Below are 14,777 nucleotides of genomic sequence, written 5' to 3'. Positions count from 1 at the left end.
ATATTTAAATTTTAAAATAAACGAAATTAATGAAGTCGATGCAAATTATAAGAAAAACTTTGATAAAATAAAATTTTTTTTAATTATTTACATTACACACCACAAAGACAAAAAAAGAGCAATTAAACATTTATATTATATTTTAACAAGGTGGCAAAATGAAACCAGCAACCAAGAACTTTTATTAAATTTATTACAATGTAAATTAGTTGTAATAAATTATTAATATTTTTTGTAATATTTTTTAGCAAAATTAAAAAAAATGAATATTACACGAATGAAGCTCAAAATCACAAAAGATTTCAAAAGTCAATGGGAAACAGTAGCAGAATATTTAGAGTATAAAAAAATGATATAGAAATGATTCGTCATGATTGTTATTCTACCGAGGACAAAATGTATCGAGTATTAACGTTATTGTTTCAAAAACATTATTCAGAAATGGACGCAGTAAAAGCTCTACACGATATGTTTTGGTATTGGTTATTGGACCTGTCGACTGCCAATCAAAAAAATCAAGAACTTTTAATTAATATAAATGAAAGCATGAAAATGTTACAGAACTTTATAATACAATAATTTTTTTTGTAATTATTTTTAATTTTTAGCAAACTAATATATTAAAAAAAAATGAAACTATACATCAAAAAGTGCGGATGGTAAGAATATTACCTTTTAATTTTTTTGATTGTTTTTTATATTTTTTTTATACATTTTATTTCTCTTATTTATGCTGAATATATCAACAAATGAAGTATTTGTTACCACGACTTGTTACTAACAGACCAAGAAGAAAACGAATGGGAAGAAATAATGGAATTGGAAGAAATGACAGAGGAAGAATACGAAATTTATTTAGAACAATTACTAGCAGAAGATATAGAAGAAATGGATTATATTGAAGAACTGAAAAAAAATGATAGAAGAAGTAGAAAAAGAAGTAGATCAAATAGAAAAAGAAATTCACGAAATTATGAATGAAATTGACTTGGACAAAGACTTGGAACAATATATCATTGAAGTTATGAACATAATGGATAATCTCCCCGAATTAAATTTGTAATTATTTTTTTTGTAAATATATCTTTTTTTTTAGCAACTTAAAAAAATGAATAATAATGATGATAATTACAGCAACATGTATCCTGGTTTTTTTGATGTTTGTGAAGATAAAGAAAATAAAGAAATAGAAAATATCTCTTTTAAAGACAGTCAAATCATCAAACTCGATCAAATAAATCTCAGACTACTATCTGATGAACTTAATATTCTCAACCTATTTACACACTAGAAGGTTATCATTATCGTATGAAAATATATACGCGAAGTACAAACGTAAACAATGTAGCCATTTACTTCCAGCTCGTGCGAGGAGACTTTGATGACGCTTTAAAATGGCCTTTTACCAAAAAAGTGAATTGCAGTCTAAAAAATAACGATAATTTTTTTGCTCACACTATTACGAGTGATAACTATCTTCGAAGTTTAAACGCGAGTTCTTTTGATAAACCTACCGAAGAATACAATGTGGCTGTTGGTTTCCCTAATTTTATTTCACACGAAGAACTAAAACAATTTATTATTAATAACAATTTATTTATCACGATTACTATTCAATAATATATTTTGTATGTATTCATAATTTTTATCTCAATTTTTTTAGATTAACTAATAAAAAAAAATGAATTTAATAGAAATATTTAGACAAATCAGTCTTGAACTAACTATTGCCAATGTGAAAAGTATCAGATTCATGCTCAGAATACCAAAAGGAATCAAAGAAACTTTAAAAAATGGATTGGAAATCATAGAGTACTTCAAAGATAACATTATACAAGACGAACAAGGACATATTTACGAATCATTAGAAAGCAAATGGCAATATTTACTTGTTTTGTGTAAAGCTATCCATCGATTAGACATTGTATATAAATATAAAAATAAAATACCGCAACTACCTACTTATGAAGAAAACGTAGTTAAAAATCTACCACCTGTTTACTCTCCACCGAACGCAGTATATCCAAGCGCCGTCATTGAACTCAAGCAAGAAGAACTTTTGAATTTTTATAACCCTTTACCTGAACCAGCTGAAGCACCTAAATGTGCCCTAAAACCTGACTTCCTCTAAAAACTTTTTTTTGGGAAACAATTTTTTTATTGTATTAAATATTTGTAATTTTTTTTTAGATAACTAATAAAAAATAATGGTCAGAAACTGGGGCAATATTGCCGACATACTTAATAAAGAACTTAGTTCATTTCACAACTTTCTGCATAGGCGTGAAAAACAAATGGAACGAAATAAAAAAGTCAAAAAGTTGGACAAAAAAACGAAGGAACGTTGCGTTTATTTGGAAAACATTTATTCTCACATTAAAAACTTTAAGGACGAAACACGAATTTGGTTTGAACCACGCGAACGAAATTTTTCTTATTATGCTTTTCATTACGACAATAAAAGGTTGGATATCACCAATAAATTTACCTTTGAAAATCAATCAAAACTCACCCTGAAAGATTTATGTAAAAGAATTTTGGCACATCAACGAATTCGTTTTGAGTTTAAACAATTACAAAATAAAATCATTTCTGTATTCGATAAAACCAAACTACCACTCTCCAAATGGAAAAAAAAGATGATATTAGATTATTGTTTTACAGCTTTCATAAACACATTTTTTTCGAATGGAATGTCAAAAAAATAGAAACATTTATTATTTTTTTATCTTCAAAGACGTTATCTTTACAATTTATTTCATTTACTTTTACAGAAATATCATATTTTGCTAACCCACATAAACAACTAGAAATAAATTTAATGAAAACATTATATCATTTAATAATGGAATATATATACTGGGCCAAACAACAATATTTTTATACTACTGAGCCTTGTTTTATTCATGTTAATCTTGTAAAACAATTTTTTTAATTGTTTTTTTCAGACAACTAATAAAATGCAAAATTACAAAAGAAGCAAAGACCATTATGCATACGACATCATCCAAATTATCAGTTGATTTATAATTAAATCAAAAATTAACATTGATTGAAACATAAAACCGTTAAAAGAATTATGTAAAAAAAAATTAGCTATTAGAAGAATTTCAATTGAATTGAAATTATTAAAAGATCGGCTTGGATTTTTATATTGTCGTCATCCTAAAAACAGTTCTAATGATTTTTTTTATACTAGTGATGAATTTTTAAAAGAACTTGCCAAACTAATACCAATTAAATACTAAGATTCAGAATATATTATTTGGGATCAATCCTTTTACAAATCAACTGAGATTGGACCTCGTTTTTTATATAGAAAACATTTAGAATTTTTTTCAATCAAGCTTTTTTTATTTATATAAGCATTGAAATATTTAACTCACATTATATTCAACCTTTTTTAAACAATACACAATATGAACATTTTTATATTTTATTAAAAAATTATATTCATTGGGCTTTACAACAATATTATTTTATTTCTACAGATCAATTTGTACATAGAAATGATGTTATTTTATATTTATAGCTAAAAAAATAATGAATAAAACAACATATGGTTATTCCATAAAAAAGCAAACAAAAAAGTTCGAAACCAAATGAAAGGTACATTTTTTCTTTTTTTCTTTTTTTTATTTAAAATATAAAAACTTTTTATTCAACCTATTTTTTTTCTCTATTTTTAGCAATGTACCCTTATTTTTTCGAAATGAAGAAACAAGCGTTGATGAACTCGCGCTTATTAAATGAACGCTACTTCTGTATTAAGAAATGTGACAATTGCCAAGCATGCTACCTCCAAAAACAATAACTTTTTGTATTTTTTTTTTTTAGAAATATATATTTTTTTATTACATTTTTTTGTCTTTTTTTTATTCCTTATTTTTTATCGCTTTTTTATTCCTATTTTTATACAACTTTATACGAATATTCTTTTTTTTTTTATATAAAAAAAATAAATAATAATAACAACGACAACTGGGAGTTGGAATTCGACGCTCCATCTTACGAATTAAAACCAGCTCAATTAAAATTAAAAAGACCTCTCCGAGGCTTGAACTTTAAAAAATGTTTAAAACTAGAACTAAAAAATACAATAAAAGAAAAAAAAGTAGTAGAAGAGTGGATATGCAATGCTCCAGAACTAAAAAATACAATAAAAGAAAAAAAAGTAGTAGAAGAAGAGTGGATATGCGATGCTCCACCATTTGAATTAAATTGTGAATTTTTATACGAATAAATTTATTTGTTTTTTAATTGCCTATTTTTAATTGTGACACTTTTTTGTATGAATAATTTTTTTTTTACACCTGATCCTCTATTCTATCTGCGCATGCGTATTACGCAATTCTTTTTTGCTCGGGCCGTTTCTCGGGACCTTTTTTGCTCAGGCCGTTTCTCGCCCGTTTTCTCGTTTTCTCGGCCGTTTTCTCGTTTTTTGCTGCCGTTTTCCGGCCGTTTTCTTGGCGTCTTAAATGAGACAGATTTTTGTCACATTATATATCATCATACACGCACTAGGGGTCGAAGATCGATTAAAGGCCTAAAAATAAAGTTTGAGATTTGTGTATCACTTTTAAAACTTTATTAAATAGGAAAAAAAACTTAAGAAAAAAATTAGTAACTAAGTAACTTATAAATATACGCCATGGTGATCTATACAGCAGGCTTTGCCAACGTGTAAACGGCGTATCCACGTCCCCGGCAGTACCGCGTTTAATTTGTTTCTCAGTGCAGCGGCCTTGTTTGTCAAGGTTCGTGTTTTGGAGTTAATTTGGAGTTCTTTTGTTTCTGAGGCAAGTGTGCAACCATTGTGCAACGGCTGCTCAAAGCCTTATAAGTAAAGAAAGTGATTAAGGTGATCCTTTTTTTTTTGTTTGCTGTTTAACAGTAAACAAACAACATATATATACAAGAAAAAAAAATATGTCCGTAGAAACAAAGAAGTCAGTAAAATCTTGTCAACAAACACCGTTTTTGTATATACAATAAAAAATAAAAACTGTTCTTTTTTACAATGATCTTTATAAAATAAAGAGTTAAACAGACAGGGGTTCAAAGAAGATGAAAATAACAATACGTCATCGCAATCTTTTCATAGAGGCCTTTTATACATTTTTAACAGAATAAAGATATTAAATTAAAAAACCCTAACGGGCATAAAACTGCTGCGCTAATCAGTAAATCAAAAAAGATCAAATAAAATAAATACTAAAATAGTTAAAGTTACTTGGTGATCCCTTTAGAGACAAACGATTCTCAAATTTGAAAAATTTCTTTTTTTATTAGTAACTTAAAGAAACTTAATGACTTTGCCATACATTTAAATTCTTTTTGAAAACTATTCCATAAAATTGGTCCTCGATATGCAATGCTATATTCAGCATATTTATTAAAGTTTTAAGGCAGTTTATATGAGCTAATAAAATTTGCTCTTACATAATAGTTTTCATTTATATTTATTACAAACTTGTTATTAAAGTTTGCAGGCGAGAGATTATTATTGAATCGATAAATGAAAATTAAATGCCGATATATATTTATTTTAGAAATATCCATCATTTTCATATTTTTCATTATAGGTTTAGCGTGTTCACGGTTATTTTCAGAGTAAACGATTCTGCTAGCGTGTTTTAGTAGACTATAAATTTTTTAATGTTTTGATGGTTGCTTACTCGCCCATGTTGTGTTTGCATAGCTGATAAAGCAATGATCCGTTAGTTTTATAATTAAAAACACTATTTACATACAGTCACAAGTTTATTCAAATGGGATTCATGTTTTTATATCAAGACTAGCGACGAATTGCATTTTGAAACTTATCACTATTAAACTCTAAATATCTTTTTAACAAAATAGCATAAATATCCATTCAATGAACGAATTTTTGAGTCAAACACTTTTAGTCTTATTGACTAAAAGTGTTTTATTATTCTTCAAATATGTTTATCCACTTAAAAAAATTATAAATAATTGACTTATTGATAAAACCTATTTACTTATTTATTATATTTATATATTATAATAAAGTTTTATATAACTATATATATATATATATATATATATATATATATATATATATATATATATATATATATATATATATATATATATATATATATATATATATATATATATATATATAGCGTAATCGAAAATCACTAGCTTAACTCAATCAAAAAAGTCGACAACAACTTCTTCAAAAAAGTTATCACATAGCAGTAATAATCGTAATAGTAAATGTTTATAATTCAAAGGAATTGCTTTCATGCTTTATTTTTTTATATGCACAGACATTTTTAAATCAGTTGTTACTTTGATTAAACATTGTCGACAATGTCATGATAATTCAATTAAAATCGTCGACGATTATTAATCGTCGAGGCTTAATTGTGTTACCACCAAGTAAAGTCAAAACGACAAACTGTCGAAAAAATAAAACAGTTAAAACAGAAGCATAGAAAAGACAAGAACTACAAGTGCGAGGTGAGTTAAAAATGAAAAATGAACCTCCCAGTTTAAAAGACAACTAGACAACAGCAGGTCACTACTACGCTATTTGTTAAAAATGCTGTCGTTAAAGTAGATAAACAGCAATTGAGAATAACAATTCAACACCATATAAGGACAATTTGAATCTACACAACACAAAGTGAGGCGGATTATGTTATATACGGAAAAAGTACCTAACTCTTTGATTAATGTGACTTAAATAGATATTTAGCATCAAAATAAGAGTTTTTTGGTTCATGCACTATGAACCCGTACAACGTGCAGGTTCGCGTTTAAATGCGTTTTAGAGAACTTAAACAACTGTAGCTACTATTTGTATTTAAATCTTTAGGTTTTATTAACCAAAATATATTATCATCAAATCAACGCACACACAAAGGCGTAATTCTGCGTGTCAAACGTGCACGCTAGCACGCGTAAAAACAAAAACAAAAAAATTAAATAGTAAATGTTTTTGAATTTTTAACATACTATTAAGTTAAGTACATCTGTTGGCAAAGTTTTTTCTTGATAATTTATTTGGTCTGCAAAGGAAATGCTTGATCTATAAGAGTCATAGTGTTAAGCCCATAGTAATATATTTGCTGTGCGGTGCAGAAATTTTGCATTTCTGAGCAGTTTGTTGGGACTTTATGTTGCTTCCTTAGAGTTTTGAGCGTCAGGCAAATTAATTTTGCTCTGAAAAAAAATGTTTGGAAAAAAATATCTCTAACAATCTATTTAGTTTAATTTATACATTTAATTGCTCAATTTATCACCAGAAATTAAACAAAAAGTTTTTTTGCAAGTCCGAAAACTAGTACTTCTTAAAATTTTTGTAAGAAAACTGGTTTGTGGCCTAAAAATAGCCCCGAAAAGACTTAGACCTTTTTTTTTTGGATCGGTTAACTAAACCAAGACCTTTTTTTTGGAACCGGTTAACTAAAATGAATTATTGTGGTAAGGTGAATGTACATATATATAATAAAAAACTCCTGAAAATTTCAACACAAACAGACAATCCAATCACAAAATATTTATCGCAGCGTGCAAGAAACTTAAATTTTGAGAAAAATAATAGTTTAGATTTTTAATGAAAAAAATTAAAAAATACATATATAAAGTTCAGAAAATTATTGCAAAACAATATGTCTTGAGCATTATTGAAAATATAGAAAAAAAAAAAAAGTGAAAACTTTAATATTTGAAAAACATTTAATTAAAATAGAATTATTTAATTTATAATAAAAAGATTATTTTTGAAATACAATATATTATAGCTATGTTACAAAATACAATAACTACGTTAGCATAGACTTTAAAAAAAAAAAAAAAACTAAAATCTAAAACACTCCTGCTTCATATTATCTTCACTTTCATTTACTATATCAGTAAAACCATATTGCACGAAACTGCTTTCATCTTTGTTTTATGGAGTCAAGCGACTTCTTTTCCATTAACTTTATTCATTCTTGGTATGTCTTGATACAGTACTGAGTAGCGAAAGTACTTGGTGTAACATTTAAACATTCAAGTATGTCTAATATATCAGAAATGCCATAATTATTTGAAATTACTGTTGGTGCAACACTTATTTCTAAAATGGTAACACCAACAAATACTTATTTAGGACAACACTTCATATTTTTTTAAAGATCTGCATCGCTATTTTTTCTTGATTCTAATAATGTACACACATAGCATATTTTTGAAAGAACCTGGTAGTCAATACAATTTTTTGAATCGCTAGTAAAAAAAGTGACCACACAATTAAGTATGGATGACCCCTTTTTTGCCAAGATCTATCACAGGAAACAAAAACATCAGGTACTGCTGTTTAATTAATATCAAAATCATTTTGTTGTATATTGATGTTAAAATATCAAAACTCATTTTCTGCATTTTTTTATTTTTACATCTGCTACTCTTTGATATATGATATAAATTTTATCTTGAATACCATTAAATGTTTTTATGTTCATTGTAGGAGTTGAGTTCATAAGACCACAAAACTTTTCTAAACCAAAATGACTTATGATAATGACAGATCTATAATTAACTTCAAATAGTGACATTCCAGGACCTTGCTTTTCGATCTCTTTGCTAGAATAAAAAGACTACTTTCAATTACACGCAAATATTTTTAAAAGAAACGTTTAAAAATACAGCCAATTCTTTTTTTTTCGATAAATCAGTTAAGATTTTAATCGAATTATCATGACATTGTCGACAATGTTTAATCAAAGTAACAACTGATTTAAAAATGTCTGTGCCAATAAAAAAATAAAGCATGAAGGCAATTCCTTTCAATTATCAACTTTTACTATTACTACTACTACTGCTATGTGATAACTTTTTTGAAGAAGTTGTTGTCGACTTTTTTGATTGAGTTAAGCTAGTGATTTTCGATTAAGAAGTCAAACCCTTTGTATTTCAGACTGTTGATGCGACGGAAAATTGATTTCCTCAAAATTATTTTTTATAAATATCCACCTGCTTTTCTTCCTAAACTTAAAACATATTTTTTTTTCCCATAAAAAAAACACGAGGTAAATAAAGTAAAACACAAGGCTTTTTGTTTTTCTGTAATATATGTTAACATAATAATTGTTCCTAAAAAATTATGGCTAATTCAGTAAAATAAACATGAAAAGTTACTGGCTGCAGTGTCAAAAACTAAATCAAAATCAAGAGTATATGGCGCAACACTTTAAAACACCTATTTTCTAATATGAACAACTTGTTGCTACGGGCGTTGCTATGGAAAAATCTTAACTTTATTACAAAAATACTATTTTAGAGCATTTTTAAAATCATTTGCTGTAATAATCTATAATCTAAACCTTTTCTATCTATAATCTAAATATTTGCTGTAATAATTTATAAACTAAACCTATATAATAAGAATGAAGAATGTTTGGGTTTCAAGTAACTTTTGAAGAATCGAATTTTTCAATTCTTTTTAGTATAAGACCACCTCAAAAATATTCACAAGATCATAAAATATATCAAGGACACAAAAAACAACACTGAAATATATAAAAAAAATGACACTATACAGGAAAGTTGTAAACTTTTCTAGTATAATTCATGGTCGCAATATGTTTTTAAAATACTTTTTACGCTTCATAAATTAAAAAATCATTTAATAACTGTAGGACATCAAAAGGGAAACTATAAAAATTCACCTGTAAAAATATTTTAGGTTAATTATATTAGGTAGTAGTTCATGTTTTTAAGCCAAATTATCCCGCTTTATCAAGTAAAATTTTTTTGGAAATTCTTCAATAACTAATTAATACTCGGAAACTATTAATTATAGTGCAATATAAGTATAAATTATAGCATACGTCCTATCATTTATTAGTTATTGAATGATTTCATAAAAGATACAAATGTAAAAGTCTAACTTAAAGGTTTTTACATAAAATAAAAATTTTATGTAAAACTATTAATTTTTATATTTCAGAAACCGCATCGTATGACCTTGATTTTTGCTCAAGCTGCAAACTATAATAATCACAAAATGTGTTTAATTTGTTCATGACTTTGGCTAGATTTATAAAAAAATAAAAATAAAACAAGAAAAAAAGCAAATTAAATAATAAGACGAATATACTGTTCCCACTTATTTCTCCTAATTACCTGCTTTAACACTGATCATCTGTTCAAAATAGTATATTTATTACACTAACACTTTTTTTAATATTATCAATCACTATTTTTTTCTTCGGCAATTACGGCTAAATATGTTTCACTAGTAATTAAATTTACTTGTTCTATCTGCGAACCTTATATAGATGATTCAAATGAGGAAAGAGTCGAATTAAAAAAATCCAATCTCTTTCTTTATTTAACAAAGGCATACACTATATGAAGGAAGATGGAATTATTGTTATGCATAATGAAAATCAATACCATGTTAAAGTAAACATTGTCACTCTTAGTTTGGACAAAAAGGCTTTAAATATTTATCAAGATCTTGGAGGTTCATAATATAATTACTTAGAGTTTTTAAAAGAACAATTCAAGATAGTTTCATCATAAAATGGGTCTTAAGTCCCTGTAGTAAATATTTCTTGACTTACTAAAAAAGGATGGAACCATTTTGAAAAAAAAAGAAAGAGTTACGATATTTGACACAGTCAAACTACAAGTCCGATTACATGTTCAAATGTTAGGTCCATTCAGGTTTTACATGGTTTGCTTAGATGCTTTGATCATTTTATGAAAATAGTTGTCCACAAGGCGGCAGGTGTCTTGACTTGGAAAGAAGATAAACAAAAAGACAATATTGCTTAAAAAATAAAAAGTAAAACTACAAGAAATAATCTATTTTTAAACAGAAATAAAATGGGATTTTTGCAGAATCCACTGGACAAAGAGGGAAAACAAAAACTGGAAATGTTGCCGGAAAACCATTACATTATACTGTACTGCGAAAGGTAATTACAGATCATATATCAAGTCAAAAAGACCACAAACTAGTTGAAAAGTATGGCTTGCTTCTGTCTACAATTCTGAGAGTAATGTCATCTGGCAAAAAAAAATTCACAATGAGCTATACAAACAAATGTGTAAGGAGCTAAACACCTTGCTTCTACAAAAATTTTATTGAGTAAGTATAACTCCAACGTTGCACAAAGTCCTTGCTCATACCTGGGAGTTGATAGAAATAAATGATTCCACCGGTTTGAAATCTTGAACTGAAGAAGGAATGAAAGCTAATAATAAGCGTCTTAGATACCCCAGGGAAAAACTATCAAGAAAAATTATTCAATTTTTCAAAATATAAAATTGCTTCGAAAGATTTTGGAAACGACCAATGAGTTGCAAAACTGTTTAAACAGAGGGCATTCTAAATGCTCATGTATGCAGAAGTGCATCAGCTGATGATATTATATATATATATATATATATATATATATATATATATATATATATATATATTTATATATATATATATATATATATATATATATATATATATATATATACATATATATATATATATATATATATATATATATATATATATATATATATATATATATATATATAAATATATATATATATATATATATATATATATATATAAATTATTTTGGTAAAACATGCGTATTTGTTAATTTTTTAAAACCAAGTTCTTAGACTTTAACCTCAAAATGGCAATTTTAAAACTTGTATTTTTCAAATACCGCTAATGGAGCCACCTTGAGCAATGCAACAAATCGTCAGACCGGAATACAAGTGTCGTTTACAACACTGTATTTAAATTGAGAAATTTGCATTCAAAGTTTCAAGTACGAAATCTTTTTATATAAATTTAATTACATTGTGAAATTTAACAAAGTTGACTAAAAGTAGTATAAGTTTTTGTTTGAATGGTAAAGAAAACAAATAAACAAAAACTTTCTCCTTAACTAAGAGCACTGTTTTTCAAATACGACAAATGTATTTCGAAATCAGAACATTTTGTCGGAATACAATTGTCACAGATGCAATTAGTTTAATAGTAGGTGAATTAAGATTAAAGTTACTTATATTGTTACTAACAATGATTTATAACTTTAAAATAACTTTAGTTTTACGGTCCTTCTCATTTTTTTTTTAAATTATTCCTGGTAACCAGTTTTTTGGCATTATATTTAGAAACATACAGTTATATACCGATATATACATCTTCAAGGTTCTTATATAGAAGTTATTAAGCTTCTTATACAAAATTCACTTACTCAATTTATAAATAACTAAATATTCACTATTTTTTGTTTTTTTAAATGAAGCAACTTTTAATAATATTAATTAGTTTTTACTTTTGAATAATGTATTTTATAATATTAATTAGTTTTTGCTTTTGAATAAGGTACTTTATGGAAATATAAGACTTGGAAGCAAGTTTGAAGTTTTTGAAGTCGTTTTTATACATATGTATGGCTTTCAATTCTACTCCAGAAGTTTTTCAATAGATAACAGTAGTTTGAATAAGGTAGGAGAACCGTAAATCTCATAATTTTTTCCTAATCGCACTATGCGCATTTTCAATGTTCTGTACTGAACTATGACCAGGTTCACTATACTTCTGTTCAATGAGTGATAATCCGCTTTCATTTTAAAATTTTTTATTGCCACAGACACAATTGAGTTTTTATTCTGGAGAACACAAGAATTAGACCACAAAATAATTTGATTAAATGATATATTAGGACAGTCTTAAACAATTAAGTTTAATAGTTTATACAGACAACTTTCAAATTCATTTGCACCTCTACCAGACATTGATTCATTCCGAAGTGCACAAAAAGTTTTGTTATTTAAAAAACAGTGGATTGTGAAATTATAGCAATCTACTTTTCCTTTATAACAGAATGCATATATATTAGCAATTTGAATGGGAAATACTTTTTCTAAATCAAAAGTTATAACTGCTGTGGTTTTTCATTCTCCATTTGCAACTTTAGTTAGGTCACATTTTTTTGTCCAGATAAAAGCTTACTCTCTCTATGCTTCATTATTTGTTGATCATCTTCTTTGTCTTTATACTCTTGACCTAAATCACACAAATCTTTCTTAGGTTTATGAAATGCCAAACTAAACTCTGTATTAAAAGTTGAATAATAAACATTTTTTTTTACATTGAACCCTGGGTAAGCTTGTGTAAACAACATGTTCCTTTTAATTGTACTCAATGGCGACACTAATTATTTTTTGTTAGTATTCTGTCTGCAACAGTGTGAATCCACTGTTGGAAAAATATTTATATGTTCTCTGATCTTATCTACAACTTGATAAGGAGTTTTTCGACAAATCATTTTTCCTCTGTTTGGGGACCTTGGTAGTCCACTTACTATATTTACCGCGTTATTAAAATTATAGTTAAGTTATTAAAATTATAGTAAAGTTTTTAGGAAAAATTTACAAGCTCTCCTTCTAATGAAATTTTACCATCTAAATAAATTCTTGAAATTTCTAACAGAAATTTCAAAAATTTATTTAGAAGTTAAGAATAATTTTCTCTTTAAATCTATTCGAGCACAAGTCGTATTTTAATGAAACTTTTGCGCAAGTGTTTTATATTTCCTTTTAATTATTAGGAGAAATGACAGTAAAAGAAAAAGATGAGTTAGTAGGGTCTTCCGAAACATATTAAGGAGTTTCTTTTCCCATTTGGTGGTTAGGTTCCTATTCAATTAGTTTCAGATTATTTGCATCAAAAGCTATAAAATACTTGTTACATATTTGTTATAAAATATTTTATATTTGTTACTTATCTTTACAAAAAAACGATATATTATAAATGTTGCTTACTTCTTCTGATTACGAGTAGTAATTTTTATTTACTGAGCATTTCAATTCAATTCAAAGAAAACAAAAAACAATTCAATATTAAAAAATAATTGGAATACATTACTTTGTATTTACGAAAAACATTTTAAAAAGTAAACTAGTGAATATACGCAGTTAATCTAAAGTCACGTGAGCAATTAAACGCTACTAATGGTCTACGCTAAGTACAACAAATGTACGTCGAGTGTCTCGTCGAAAAATGATCTACTAAACTATATTGGAAAATAATTTAATTGAGCTATCGGATAATTTTTTTTTGAATACGTCCACAAATAATAGATAAATCGCATATATAAGTAATTTTTTCAAAAATGTCGAATACAACACTTGTATTCCGCGCTGACGAAATGAAAGCTTTTGTTTTGTAGTTTGGAAATCATATAAGATTTAGTATGACGCTATTTGCGGTTTTTGAGATAACGACTGAAATGTTCGAAAACTAAACCAAAATCATGAGCAAAAATAAACAGTTTTTGTATCACCTTTATGAAATTTATCCAATTTTCTTTCTAAAATATTTTTATTAGCCAGAAAAATGTATTTTTATGTTGGCTCTTTATCCCATACTGTTAAATAATAATTTTACGAGTTTTAGATCAATAATCTTTTTTTTTTCATCACTTTTTCCGAGTATACTCAAAAGCTCTGTTGGATTTTAAATTGTTCTTTTTTTCAAATTGTTGAACTTTAAATCGCCGTAATTTTTTATATAGACAAAAATTTTAACTTTTTATTTTTTAACTTGAATCTGCATGCCATTTTAGTAAGCAAAAGTTAAATTTTACGTTTAAAACATTAAATATTTTACTCATGTCTACTATTAGTAATGGCAATCCCGGGATCCCGAAATCCTGGGATTTCGTAAAAGTTGTTTACCCAGAAATCCCAGGATTTGTCTTCGAAATAACCTGGGATTTTGGGATCGTCAAAAAAAA

Source organism: Hydra vulgaris, chromosome 08, assembly GCF_038396675.1.
Source record: "Hydra vulgaris chromosome 08, alternate assembly HydraT2T_AEP".
Taxonomy (NCBI): Eukaryota; Metazoa; Cnidaria; class Hydrozoa; order Anthoathecata; family Hydridae; genus Hydra; species Hydra vulgaris.
This window is presented reverse-complemented; position numbering follows the sequence as displayed.